This window comes from Micropterus dolomieu, linkage group LG08 (assembly GCF_021292245.1).
Source record: "Micropterus dolomieu isolate WLL.071019.BEF.003 ecotype Adirondacks linkage group LG08, ASM2129224v1, whole genome shotgun sequence".
Lineage (NCBI taxonomy): Eukaryota > Metazoa > Chordata > Actinopteri > Centrarchiformes > Centrarchidae > Micropterus > Micropterus dolomieu.
In genome coordinates, this window is record NC_060157.1 from 4,934,155 (window position 1) to 4,943,762 (window position 9,608).

General features: G+C 39.3%; 1 long non-coding RNA gene across 2 annotated transcripts; it reads left to right on the forward strand.

Annotated features, from left to right (window-relative positions):
- Positions 1 to 403: 403 nt before the first annotated feature.
- LOC123975613 lies at positions 404 to 9,350 on the forward strand. Of its 2 annotated transcripts, none has more exons than XR_006826113.1 (3): positions 404 to 486; positions 8,854 to 8,922; positions 9,277 to 9,350. It is a non-coding gene; the product is annotated as an uncharacterized LOC123975613 (long non-coding RNA). The 2 variants fall into 2 exon arrangements; XR_006826114.1 differs by lacking the exon at positions 404 to 486 and adding an exon at positions 8,658 to 8,727.
- Positions 9,351 to 9,608: the final 258 nt, after the last annotated feature.

Below are 9,608 nucleotides of genomic sequence, written 5' to 3' on the forward strand. Positions count from 1 at the left end.
GCTATAAGTAAGTGACTGTCATTTGACCTTGGGGCCATATTACACTGAACACTGTCTTACTTTTCTGGGTGGTCTTTGGAATTTTGTGTTTGAGAGTGAGCAGCAGGATCATCAGCCGGCAGTCCATCCTGTCTATCTGACAACGTCAGCTTTTACTGTGGTTTCCCTCTAAGCAAGTGGTTCAATATCAACTAGCAACCAGTGATTCATAAATGTTTACCTTCAACCATACAGCCCTTACCTCAATCCAATAAAGGATAAAGGAATGAGAATTTTTCTCTGCCTGGTAGTGGAATGTATATGACTCATTTACTAGGTAAAATCTCTTACAGGCAATGGAATTGGCCTGTGGTGAGATAGGTGTGCAGTGTACAGTAAGGCTGCATCCAGCACACCAGAGGGTTTTCCTCCTTTGCTTGGCAAGGGACAAGGTTGCATGCGATGTGAACGGAGTCCTCTGGCCGGACCCAGCACAAAGACGTGATGGTGAGGCAAAATTAATCTCTCATTGCCTTTGATTCTGCACAACATTTTTTTATGTAATAGGCTTTTCATAGAGTTTTCTCTGTTCTCTGGGCTTACAGTACTGTATTTTTATGCAAGTACAAATATTCAATACTGCATTACTTGCAGTACTTACGGTATACTAGATATTTACTGTAGTAAGTTGTGATTACTATACTTTTTAAAATTTGAAAATGTGTTTCCTATATGCCAAAAAACATTCCCTGGACGCTGTGATCTCATTTTTTTAATGTAGTGTCTAAAGAATGCTCTGTTGTGTTTTATATATTGACTGTGTTTATGTTTTGAAAGAGGTGTTGAGCATAGATTACATGGTTTTCAGGCAATTGTTTGATTTTGCCAGAAGAGTCAGGAGTTTTGTGAATATATTATATAGTTTTGTTTAAAGTTTTGAGAAAATGAATGAAGGTTTCAAGAAAAAAAATAATAATAATAATAATAATAATAATAATAGCCCCCAAAAATGACATGTGCACCAAGACTACATGAGCTCTACAAAAAGTGACTAAACAATCAAACTAGTCTTCTAACAACTAAAATACAAAATTATGTGGACCTTTACTGTAGCCATAACAGTAGCAATTTCCAGCTCAGAAATAGGTCATTGCAGCAAAGAATATATCAGAAAAAAAATAAATGCAACCAATCTTTTGCCACCCGTATGCAGTTAATGAGCCAGAAGTGAACCATTACAACCGTTTTGTGCCTGTTGGTTTGCTACTCCAGATAAAGCCATCAATCAACAGGATTAACAGGGCTTATGTTAGATAAAGATATACCATTAATGTTTTATGTTGCATAATACCGCAAAGAGGAGGGGTGATAAAGATAGGAGAAAGGAGAGAAAGAACTGAAGGGTCAAGGAGGTTAGAGCTGGAGATGAGCAGATGAGAGGGCAGGAAAGGTGACGAGGTGAAGAGAGGAGAGGTGATGAGTGTAATGGATTAATATCGAGGAGAAATAGAGAGGAAGTGAAAACACAAGAGTTAGGGAGGGATAAGAAGTAGGAGATTTGGAAAGATGCCAGTATTAGACGTGTTCAGAAAACAACACTGTGTTAGACAAAAAGGGGCTGCACTGGTGTGGGCATGTGTGTACAGGTACTGGAGAAGATGAAATATGATCCAGAAAGTCCATTTTGAATAATACAGTACCTCTATAAATAACAAAGTATTCTGCCAGGATTGTAACCTAACCTGTAACTTAATTTGAGTTTTTTTAATTATTAATTATTATGCCCAGAATTATGTTTATTTTGTTTAATTCTGTAGCGCACATCTTATGTCCAAGGCCAAAATTTGGTGCCAATGCAAGCGGTAGTGTGCAAGGTGTGAAGTGAGAGTGACTGGGATAGTGAATGGACATGTAAAGCTTCTGACATAAAGCTGTTATAATTTATATTTTTTATAATAACTCAAAATGACAATGTGAAAAAGGTTGCTTTTAATGATGAACCTACAGAGAATTATCAGCTGAATATGCAGCACCTCTTGCCTTTATGGTGCTTGTTAGTGAGTCTGAGATCATTGTTTAGCTGTCCAACCCACAACTTTAATATTTTGATTCGCTCTCACTCCTCTTGTAGGGACATTTTCTGCTACATAAGGTAGTGAAAAAATGCTAAAAATCCACTGAACACTACTTGCTCACACATAGAGCAGCATTTAGCAAGAGAAATATGTCAACATCTGCTATGGGATAGCACAACATTTGGTAAAGACATTCATGGTTCCCAGAGGATGAATCCCACTGACTTTGGTGATCCCCTGACTTTTCCTCTAGCACCACCATGAGGCTGACATCTGTAGTTTAGTAAAATATCTTGACAACTATTTGATACCATAGACTGAAGTGACCATATTTGGACAAGAGGGTGGAGCTAGCTAGCTTGGTTAGCAGGTGCATCCATAATTCACAGATGCTAATTCAATTCTAATTCCCACAAGGTAAACATACCGCGGTCGAGCGGGGGCAGGGACCTGGCGTTTATTAACGGTAGAAATGCGGCAGTGGATGCTGTGATGTTATACAGATTGGATATGTCCAACACTTGCAGTTTGTGTTTATATCTGTCTTTTTCTTAAGTTGAAAGGTGATCCAAATTAAATTTTACTGCTTTTTCGGTGTCTTTACAGGGGAGTTGCGGTGTGAGGCGCTATGTTGGTCTGTTGTTTTGCCCTCCAGGTCACCGCCCATGTCACATGACTGAAAACAATGAATTGCAGTCAGTGGAGTCGCCCCCTGCTGGCAATTAGAAAGAATGCAAGTTTAAGGCACTTCCACATTGGCTTCACTTTTCAGATCTGGAGGTTGCTGCTTATATGAAACATACATTCCTGTTTCCTCAGGGTTAATTGTAAAAATGGTGCTAGTCTGACTTTTCATCTACCACCAAGAAAAAAATGTATTGGTTCAAATGTTAGCATGTTAACAGGTTAAGGTAAGATGGAGAATACAATAATACAATAATACACTGTACATGCTAAATGTTAGCATGCTAGCATTGTTAGCATGCTGATGTTACAGCCTCACAGAGTTACTAGCATGGCTGTAGATTAACAGAGGGGGATGTGTGAAAATTCTGCATCACTGGAAAAAAGGGAGCAAAACATTTAAAGGAGGTAAAAGACAAGGAAGACTGGAGATGTGAGAGGGTTAGTAAGAGAAACCAAGAACAGAGAGGGAGAAGGTGGAGAGGTGGCAGATAAATTGGTATGTGACTGGAGCCGTTATCTATTCACTCATCACTGTGTTAGAGGAGACACTCTCACTCTTTTCTGTGCCTTATCTGTCCCTGTTACTCTTTTCTGCCTCTTTCCATTTGCTTCACCGGTCTCTACCTTCTCTCCTCTGTAGATATAGATAGGCTACAGATTAATAACACGTTGGACCGAGAGACAGAGGGTAGGAAACAGTGGCATTACGTACTCTGCCAATTTATGCAAGGCCTCTGCAGCATACTGGAGGCATTACACTTATAGTGTCTGTAGATTTATTTTATTAAAATGTTTGTCTCTCCTATTTCAGACAAATACATACACACAGGATTTGTCATGCTATATCATTATCTTGTCGCAAGTCTGAGTGTGAATGAGAGAGAGACTCCTGCTGAGTGTAAGAGGGAGATAGACTGACAGTGATAACAGGGTGATGATGGTGAGATGAATAAGTCCTGACAGAACGGCTCACCCAGACACGTGCCTTGTCACCAACCAGGCTGTCAATTGTTCCTCAGTCAATCAACTGTTCAGCCTGCACTTAGATTATATGACACACTTAGCCCTTTTAGTAGGTAGTCATGCAGATAGTTTTGATTTTAGTAAGTTTTGAGGTCCTCAGACTTGGAGTATGAGAATATAAATCAGCACATCCAAGTCTGAGGCTATGGGTCTTTTTTGGGTTGGGAGTGAATTTGCTGTCCCAAGTTCTGGTATCTCAGGGTGTCATTCGCATGTGAGGGTAAAATGGAGCGTAAGACTGACAGGTGGACTGGTATGTTGTCAGAAGTAATGCATGTGTTGTACCAGACCATTGTGTTTAACAGTGTTAGGGTAGTTACTCAAAAAAGGTAATGGATTACACATTACTAGTAACTTTTTTTAAAGTAATGCCTTACTTTACTAGATTTCTCACTGCTGAAAGTAACTAGCTACATTACTTTTGGATTACTGCATAACATCACCTGTGATGCACAATAACAATATAAAGTTACACCTCATATATGCCCAGATCAACACAAATCCTTATTATAATGAGGACACAGGATCTCTCTTTTATGCTCTTTAATACTACAAAGCTGACAACAAAGTTGTGAACATCAGCCCAACATTTGTCAAGAGAAGAACGAGGCTAGAGTACAGTACTATAATGCTTAGAACTTCAATTGGACATTTGGAAACATTACATTTTTTTAAATAATGAATTTCATTACAATACAACATAACTTGAAATAGGTTGTCCTTCCAACCATCTAGTACAAATATAATTTTGTCAATCAATAAAAAAACAAGAAACTGGCCCTTGTCAAAATATCAGATTCTGCTGAGACTTCAAAGGAAAAACAGTGAGAGAGAAGAATTTAGAAAGTTGTGTGGCACTACAGGGAGTCCCCAGGTGCAGTAGTGCATGGATCATGCGTAAAATTCTTCCAGCCAGAGGGAACGATCACGAACCGATCACGAACCGTTCACAGCGTGTCGGTCGTACTAGCGACACAACCCGTACCGGAGAGTTAGTGGGGCGGTGGAGCGTACACAGCCAGGAGATCGTGGAGCGACCTGCCCGCTGCGGAAAAGTGTTAAGCCCTGGATATAGTTTCTTTTAACTACACAAGATGGCTGCCATGTGTATCCTGCGTTCCTTTGGAACATAGGTAGTGCACGTCTCCAGATATTAACGCTACGCGTCTGCGAGATGCAATTCAGCACATGAACGTGGGGGCAGTATGTCGATCTGACCGGCAGGTCAGCAGCAATCTATCAAATCATTAATCAATTGATTACAACACTGGTGGTGAACAGGGAGTTGAGCCAGATGGCAAAGCTTTAGATTTACCAGTCAGTCTGTTTTCTCACCCTCACCCTCATGAGCTTTGTTTAGTGACTGAAAGAATAAGATTGTGGATACAAGCAAACAAACGGACCCTGGGGTAGATGCAGAACACGCAAGAGAGATTATATATCTCATCTGGCTTGGAAACGCTTTGGGATCCCCCAGGAGGAGATGGAAAACATTGATGGGGAGAAGGACGTCTGGACAAACTTGCTTAGACTGCTTCCACCACAACAGAGCCTGGGATAAGCTGTAGAAAATGGTTGGATGGATAAAAGTTTTAAGGGTCATCATAACTGAGACTTCTGCCATCAAACCAGTCCAACAACCACCTATTTTATTCACCTCTGTTGTATTGGGAGGGTGTCAGATATGTCAGCGATTTCCCTCAACTGCTTTCAGATGTTGTGTCAAGGTATTTGTGCAACAAACCAAACAACAAACAATGTTTTTTTTTATCATCACCTTCTAAAATGACCCAAAATGCAGACAGCACACACTTTTCAAATGTGAAAATGACAACAGATTTCTGACTGCATCAAATTAGAAGCTAACAATCAACTAGTTATCCCAAGTCTGATCTGTAGTAGTTGATTTGACCTCAACACTTGTCTAGACGTCCATTAAGTGCTTCCTCTTGTGGCAGCATGTCTCTCAATCTGAGTCCAGTTTGCCTCTGTAATTAACTTTCTCTCTTTGCCTCTATTTTCTCTCTAACTCGTTTTGTTGTCTCACGACCTCCCCCGGCTCTTTCTCTCTCTCTCTGAGACAGAGCCGGAGGAGATGATAATGGAGGATGGAACATCGATTTAGAGCTGAAACCCAATGATGAACATGCTCACGCATGTACCTACTCACACACACACACACACACACACACACACACACACACACACACACACACACACACACTGTGATTTGGTCTGAGTGAGTCACACCTTAGCGTGGATCTCCAAGTTATGGTTCTTCTGTTTAGAAGTTGCTGACAGGAGAAGGAAAGAAATCAGAGTGACATGTAGATTGTTCTGGTTTACATTCTCCTCTTTTTAGTGAGGACAATATTATAATGCCTCGGCTTAAAAGAGCCATCCATGGACAAGTGGTCAGATTAATAATGTCCGGTCATCAATCTGAAAGCAGATGGGCCCTCACAGGAAGACCCTGTATACTCATTCAGGGTTGCTTACATCTTGCACTAACGCTAATAAACTGTCAATGGGTCCTTTTGAAGAAGCTGCAGTGACGTTAATGATCTGATGGGCCATTTTGTGCTGCATCATAAGCTCCATTCAAAAGGGATTTATGTCTGTAGTGGAGGTCAGATCATTTTATTTCTGCAGCAGTGATGTTAATCCTATCCGGATCGGCCACGTCTGTGTTTTTCACCTCCCGCCCTCAAGACACCTGCTGTCTCAAAAGCTGCTCCGATTATAGTTGTTCCATCATGTTTTGATGATGATGATGATGATGATAAAGGACACACAGCCAACTCAACAACCACAGTTTTGTCAACACTGTCAGCACTAATGTGTTCTGTCATTTCTGTCTTGATGGGAAACTATATGATATACAGCACTGTGCAAGAGTCTGATTAAGTCATTCACTGATAAATAAAGTCTATTAACATGTCTACTTTTGAAAGCATTCTTACTTTCCAGCATTTTATTTTACCACACCTACCCAAAACTCTTGCATAGTATGTATATATTTGTGGCTAGCATCTTTTCAGCTATGGCAATTTAGTGTATTTGATTTTTATTTTACGTGCCACTCTTTATGGTGGTTTCTGAGATGTGAACCTAGCCTGTTTTTGTGTCTTTAAGAAGTGACTTGGCCAAACCACCTTTGGTACTACCAAACTGGAATCAGACCTATGACATGAGGGTGTGTTTTTGTTCTGTTTTTATTTGTTACTGACACCTAGCTTGCCGGGTTATTGCAAAGCATTGGCTGAACCCTGTCTCTTTCTTCCTCCCCCTAAGGACTGTGTGTTTATGTTCAATACGTGTCACTCTTGGACACAGACAAGAGACCAGTCAGAGACAGCAAGAGAAATATCCTAATAAATTACATGTGAAAAGAATTGAACCCAAACCCTGGCCTGCACCAGAAACCAACAAACTACCCTATAACTAACCTTTACTGTCTGCTTTGTAAGTCATATCAATCACAGTCATAACTGAGTTCAAAGCTGTTTGGACTGACCATACGGTTGATTTTATTCCCCACATTACCCTGAGAAACTGAACCTGTATAAATGTTATCAGGCAGACAAACTCTGTTTTTCTTTAAATCTTTTGGCTTTACATGAAAACCTGAGAGTTTTAGTTGTTAGGAGAGTTCCTACTAGGGTTCACCAGTTTTTCATGATCAAAGGACAACTGATGTAAACTTAAATTTCTAATTCATGTGAGTTTATGCTACATTTTCTAGCAAATCTGAAACTTGTCTGAAAATTATATATTCATATATACATATATTTAAACATCCCAGAAGCTTAGCTGCTGTTGAGTTGGTCAGAACTACATGCAGCGTTAGCATGTGGGCTCATTACCACTTTGGTGTTTTATTTAACAAGTTATTAAATATGCATTATGTTTCAGATACTGTAGATGCCACCCCCCATCTTTCCTCAGAAACAGTAGCTGCCATTACTTTCTCCGGGCTGAGTGTTTATTATCTCTTTGCCTCCATATGTCCATAGTGGGTTAGTTGCTGCTCTGTGCACACAAGATGACACGTGAGTTCAACAGCCGAAAATCCACCAGGCTGCATAAAAAAAACAGTGTTAATTCTGTAAATATGTCTCTGGGGCTGTTCAACCAACATGCACTCTCTGTCTCACTCTCACTACTGGATGATGTGCCCCTTTTTTATATAGAGCCAATTTTAAATTGGTTTTGGACTATTATAAGTGGAGGAATATGCTATTTTCTGCACTATTTGTTTGATATGGCCAGTTATGTTTAGCACCTCCTTTAAACCATTAGCTGAGGAAAGGCAGGCAGTCATGTCAGGATATTGGTAGAAAACGGTATATATATTTATCCTTTCAATTTATTTTTCACACTTGAACCAAAACAGAATAATGTATGCACATGTACTTGAACAAAAAGTATTTTTAAAGTTTACTCGAGCTTGTACAGTGTTTGTTTGTTTTTTTACTGCACTTGATGGCACATGACTCTTATTTTTGCCTGTGTTTTGTCTGTGAAGACAGCAGCTTGTACATAACACATCAGGCATGTGTGTATTTGTGTGAGTGTATGGGTAGCAAAATAGGAGGCTGAATATAGAATATAGTTCTGCATGAATTTACAAGATCAGTCCAGAGGTCAGGAATTTTGAACTTTACAGCACACTTTATTATTGTATTATATTAATATACAGCAGCATTTACACCTTTTGTTCAGTTTGTTGGACAGATGACTAAAATGTCATTTGAAATTGGGCAACACCTAATAACTGCACCAGAACATCAAAGAATTCTTGGAAAAGATTTCAGACAGATTACTGTTTTTTTACTGCAGTGAGAAACACCATTTTTTCACCAGCTAATTTGTCAACTTTGTCACTCTACTGTTTGGTGTTGGGCATGTAGTGTACAATCAATTTATCAGTTTGCTGAAAACTGCTGTGTGATAATTACCTGTGAGTTTGTTACTACAAGGTAGTGACATATTTTCTATTAGACTTGCATTTGATTAAATATCACAAAAAATATTGATTAATGCAGCTTTATAATATTTATATTTTCTTAAATATTTCATGTCTTAGGAAAGCCTAATGGGCAGACTGATGATTCCTGGTGTCTGATTGGAAGCACAAGACTGCAAGAGACTATAAGTTAGTGAATGAGGTCTTCTTCCATCTGTTTGCACTGTCTATGGTTATTATACGCTGTGTGTACTGTCTGTATGTCTGTGTGTGACCTGAATGTGTACGTGGCTGCTTCATGTGTGAATAATTCTCAGCAATCTGCGGTTCACTTTACTCCAGTTCCAAACTCAACGGGGGACTTACTGATTGCAGCATAAAATTATGCCACACTAAATGTATTAGACACAACAGGAACAACAGAAATACACAGTCATTATGGTAAAACGTAAATAAGAAGACTACAGGAAAACAATTGTATAAATGCATGTGGGGATGAAATTTGAATTTTGTATGGGTGTGTTTGCGTTTCCTGTTTTGCAGACATGGGTGGAGGTTTCACTTCCTCCTCAGCAAAACTTCAACCTGACAGAATCTGCAAGTCTATAGGTAAAAAAAATAGAGAAAACACACTCTCTGTGCATTGTTGAATTTAGTTTCTCTGAATTTCACATACACATTTTTACCCACAGACCCACAGTGTGAGGAACAATCTGTGTGCAATAGCCTGTAACATCTACTTCACCTGTAAAATATTTACAGTTTATTTTTCATTGTTGAAATTCAGCTTCTTTTTAAAACATAAATATCTTCACTCAAAACACATCTATTCCTCCTGCCTGAAAAGTATCTGTACATTATATATATTATATAGT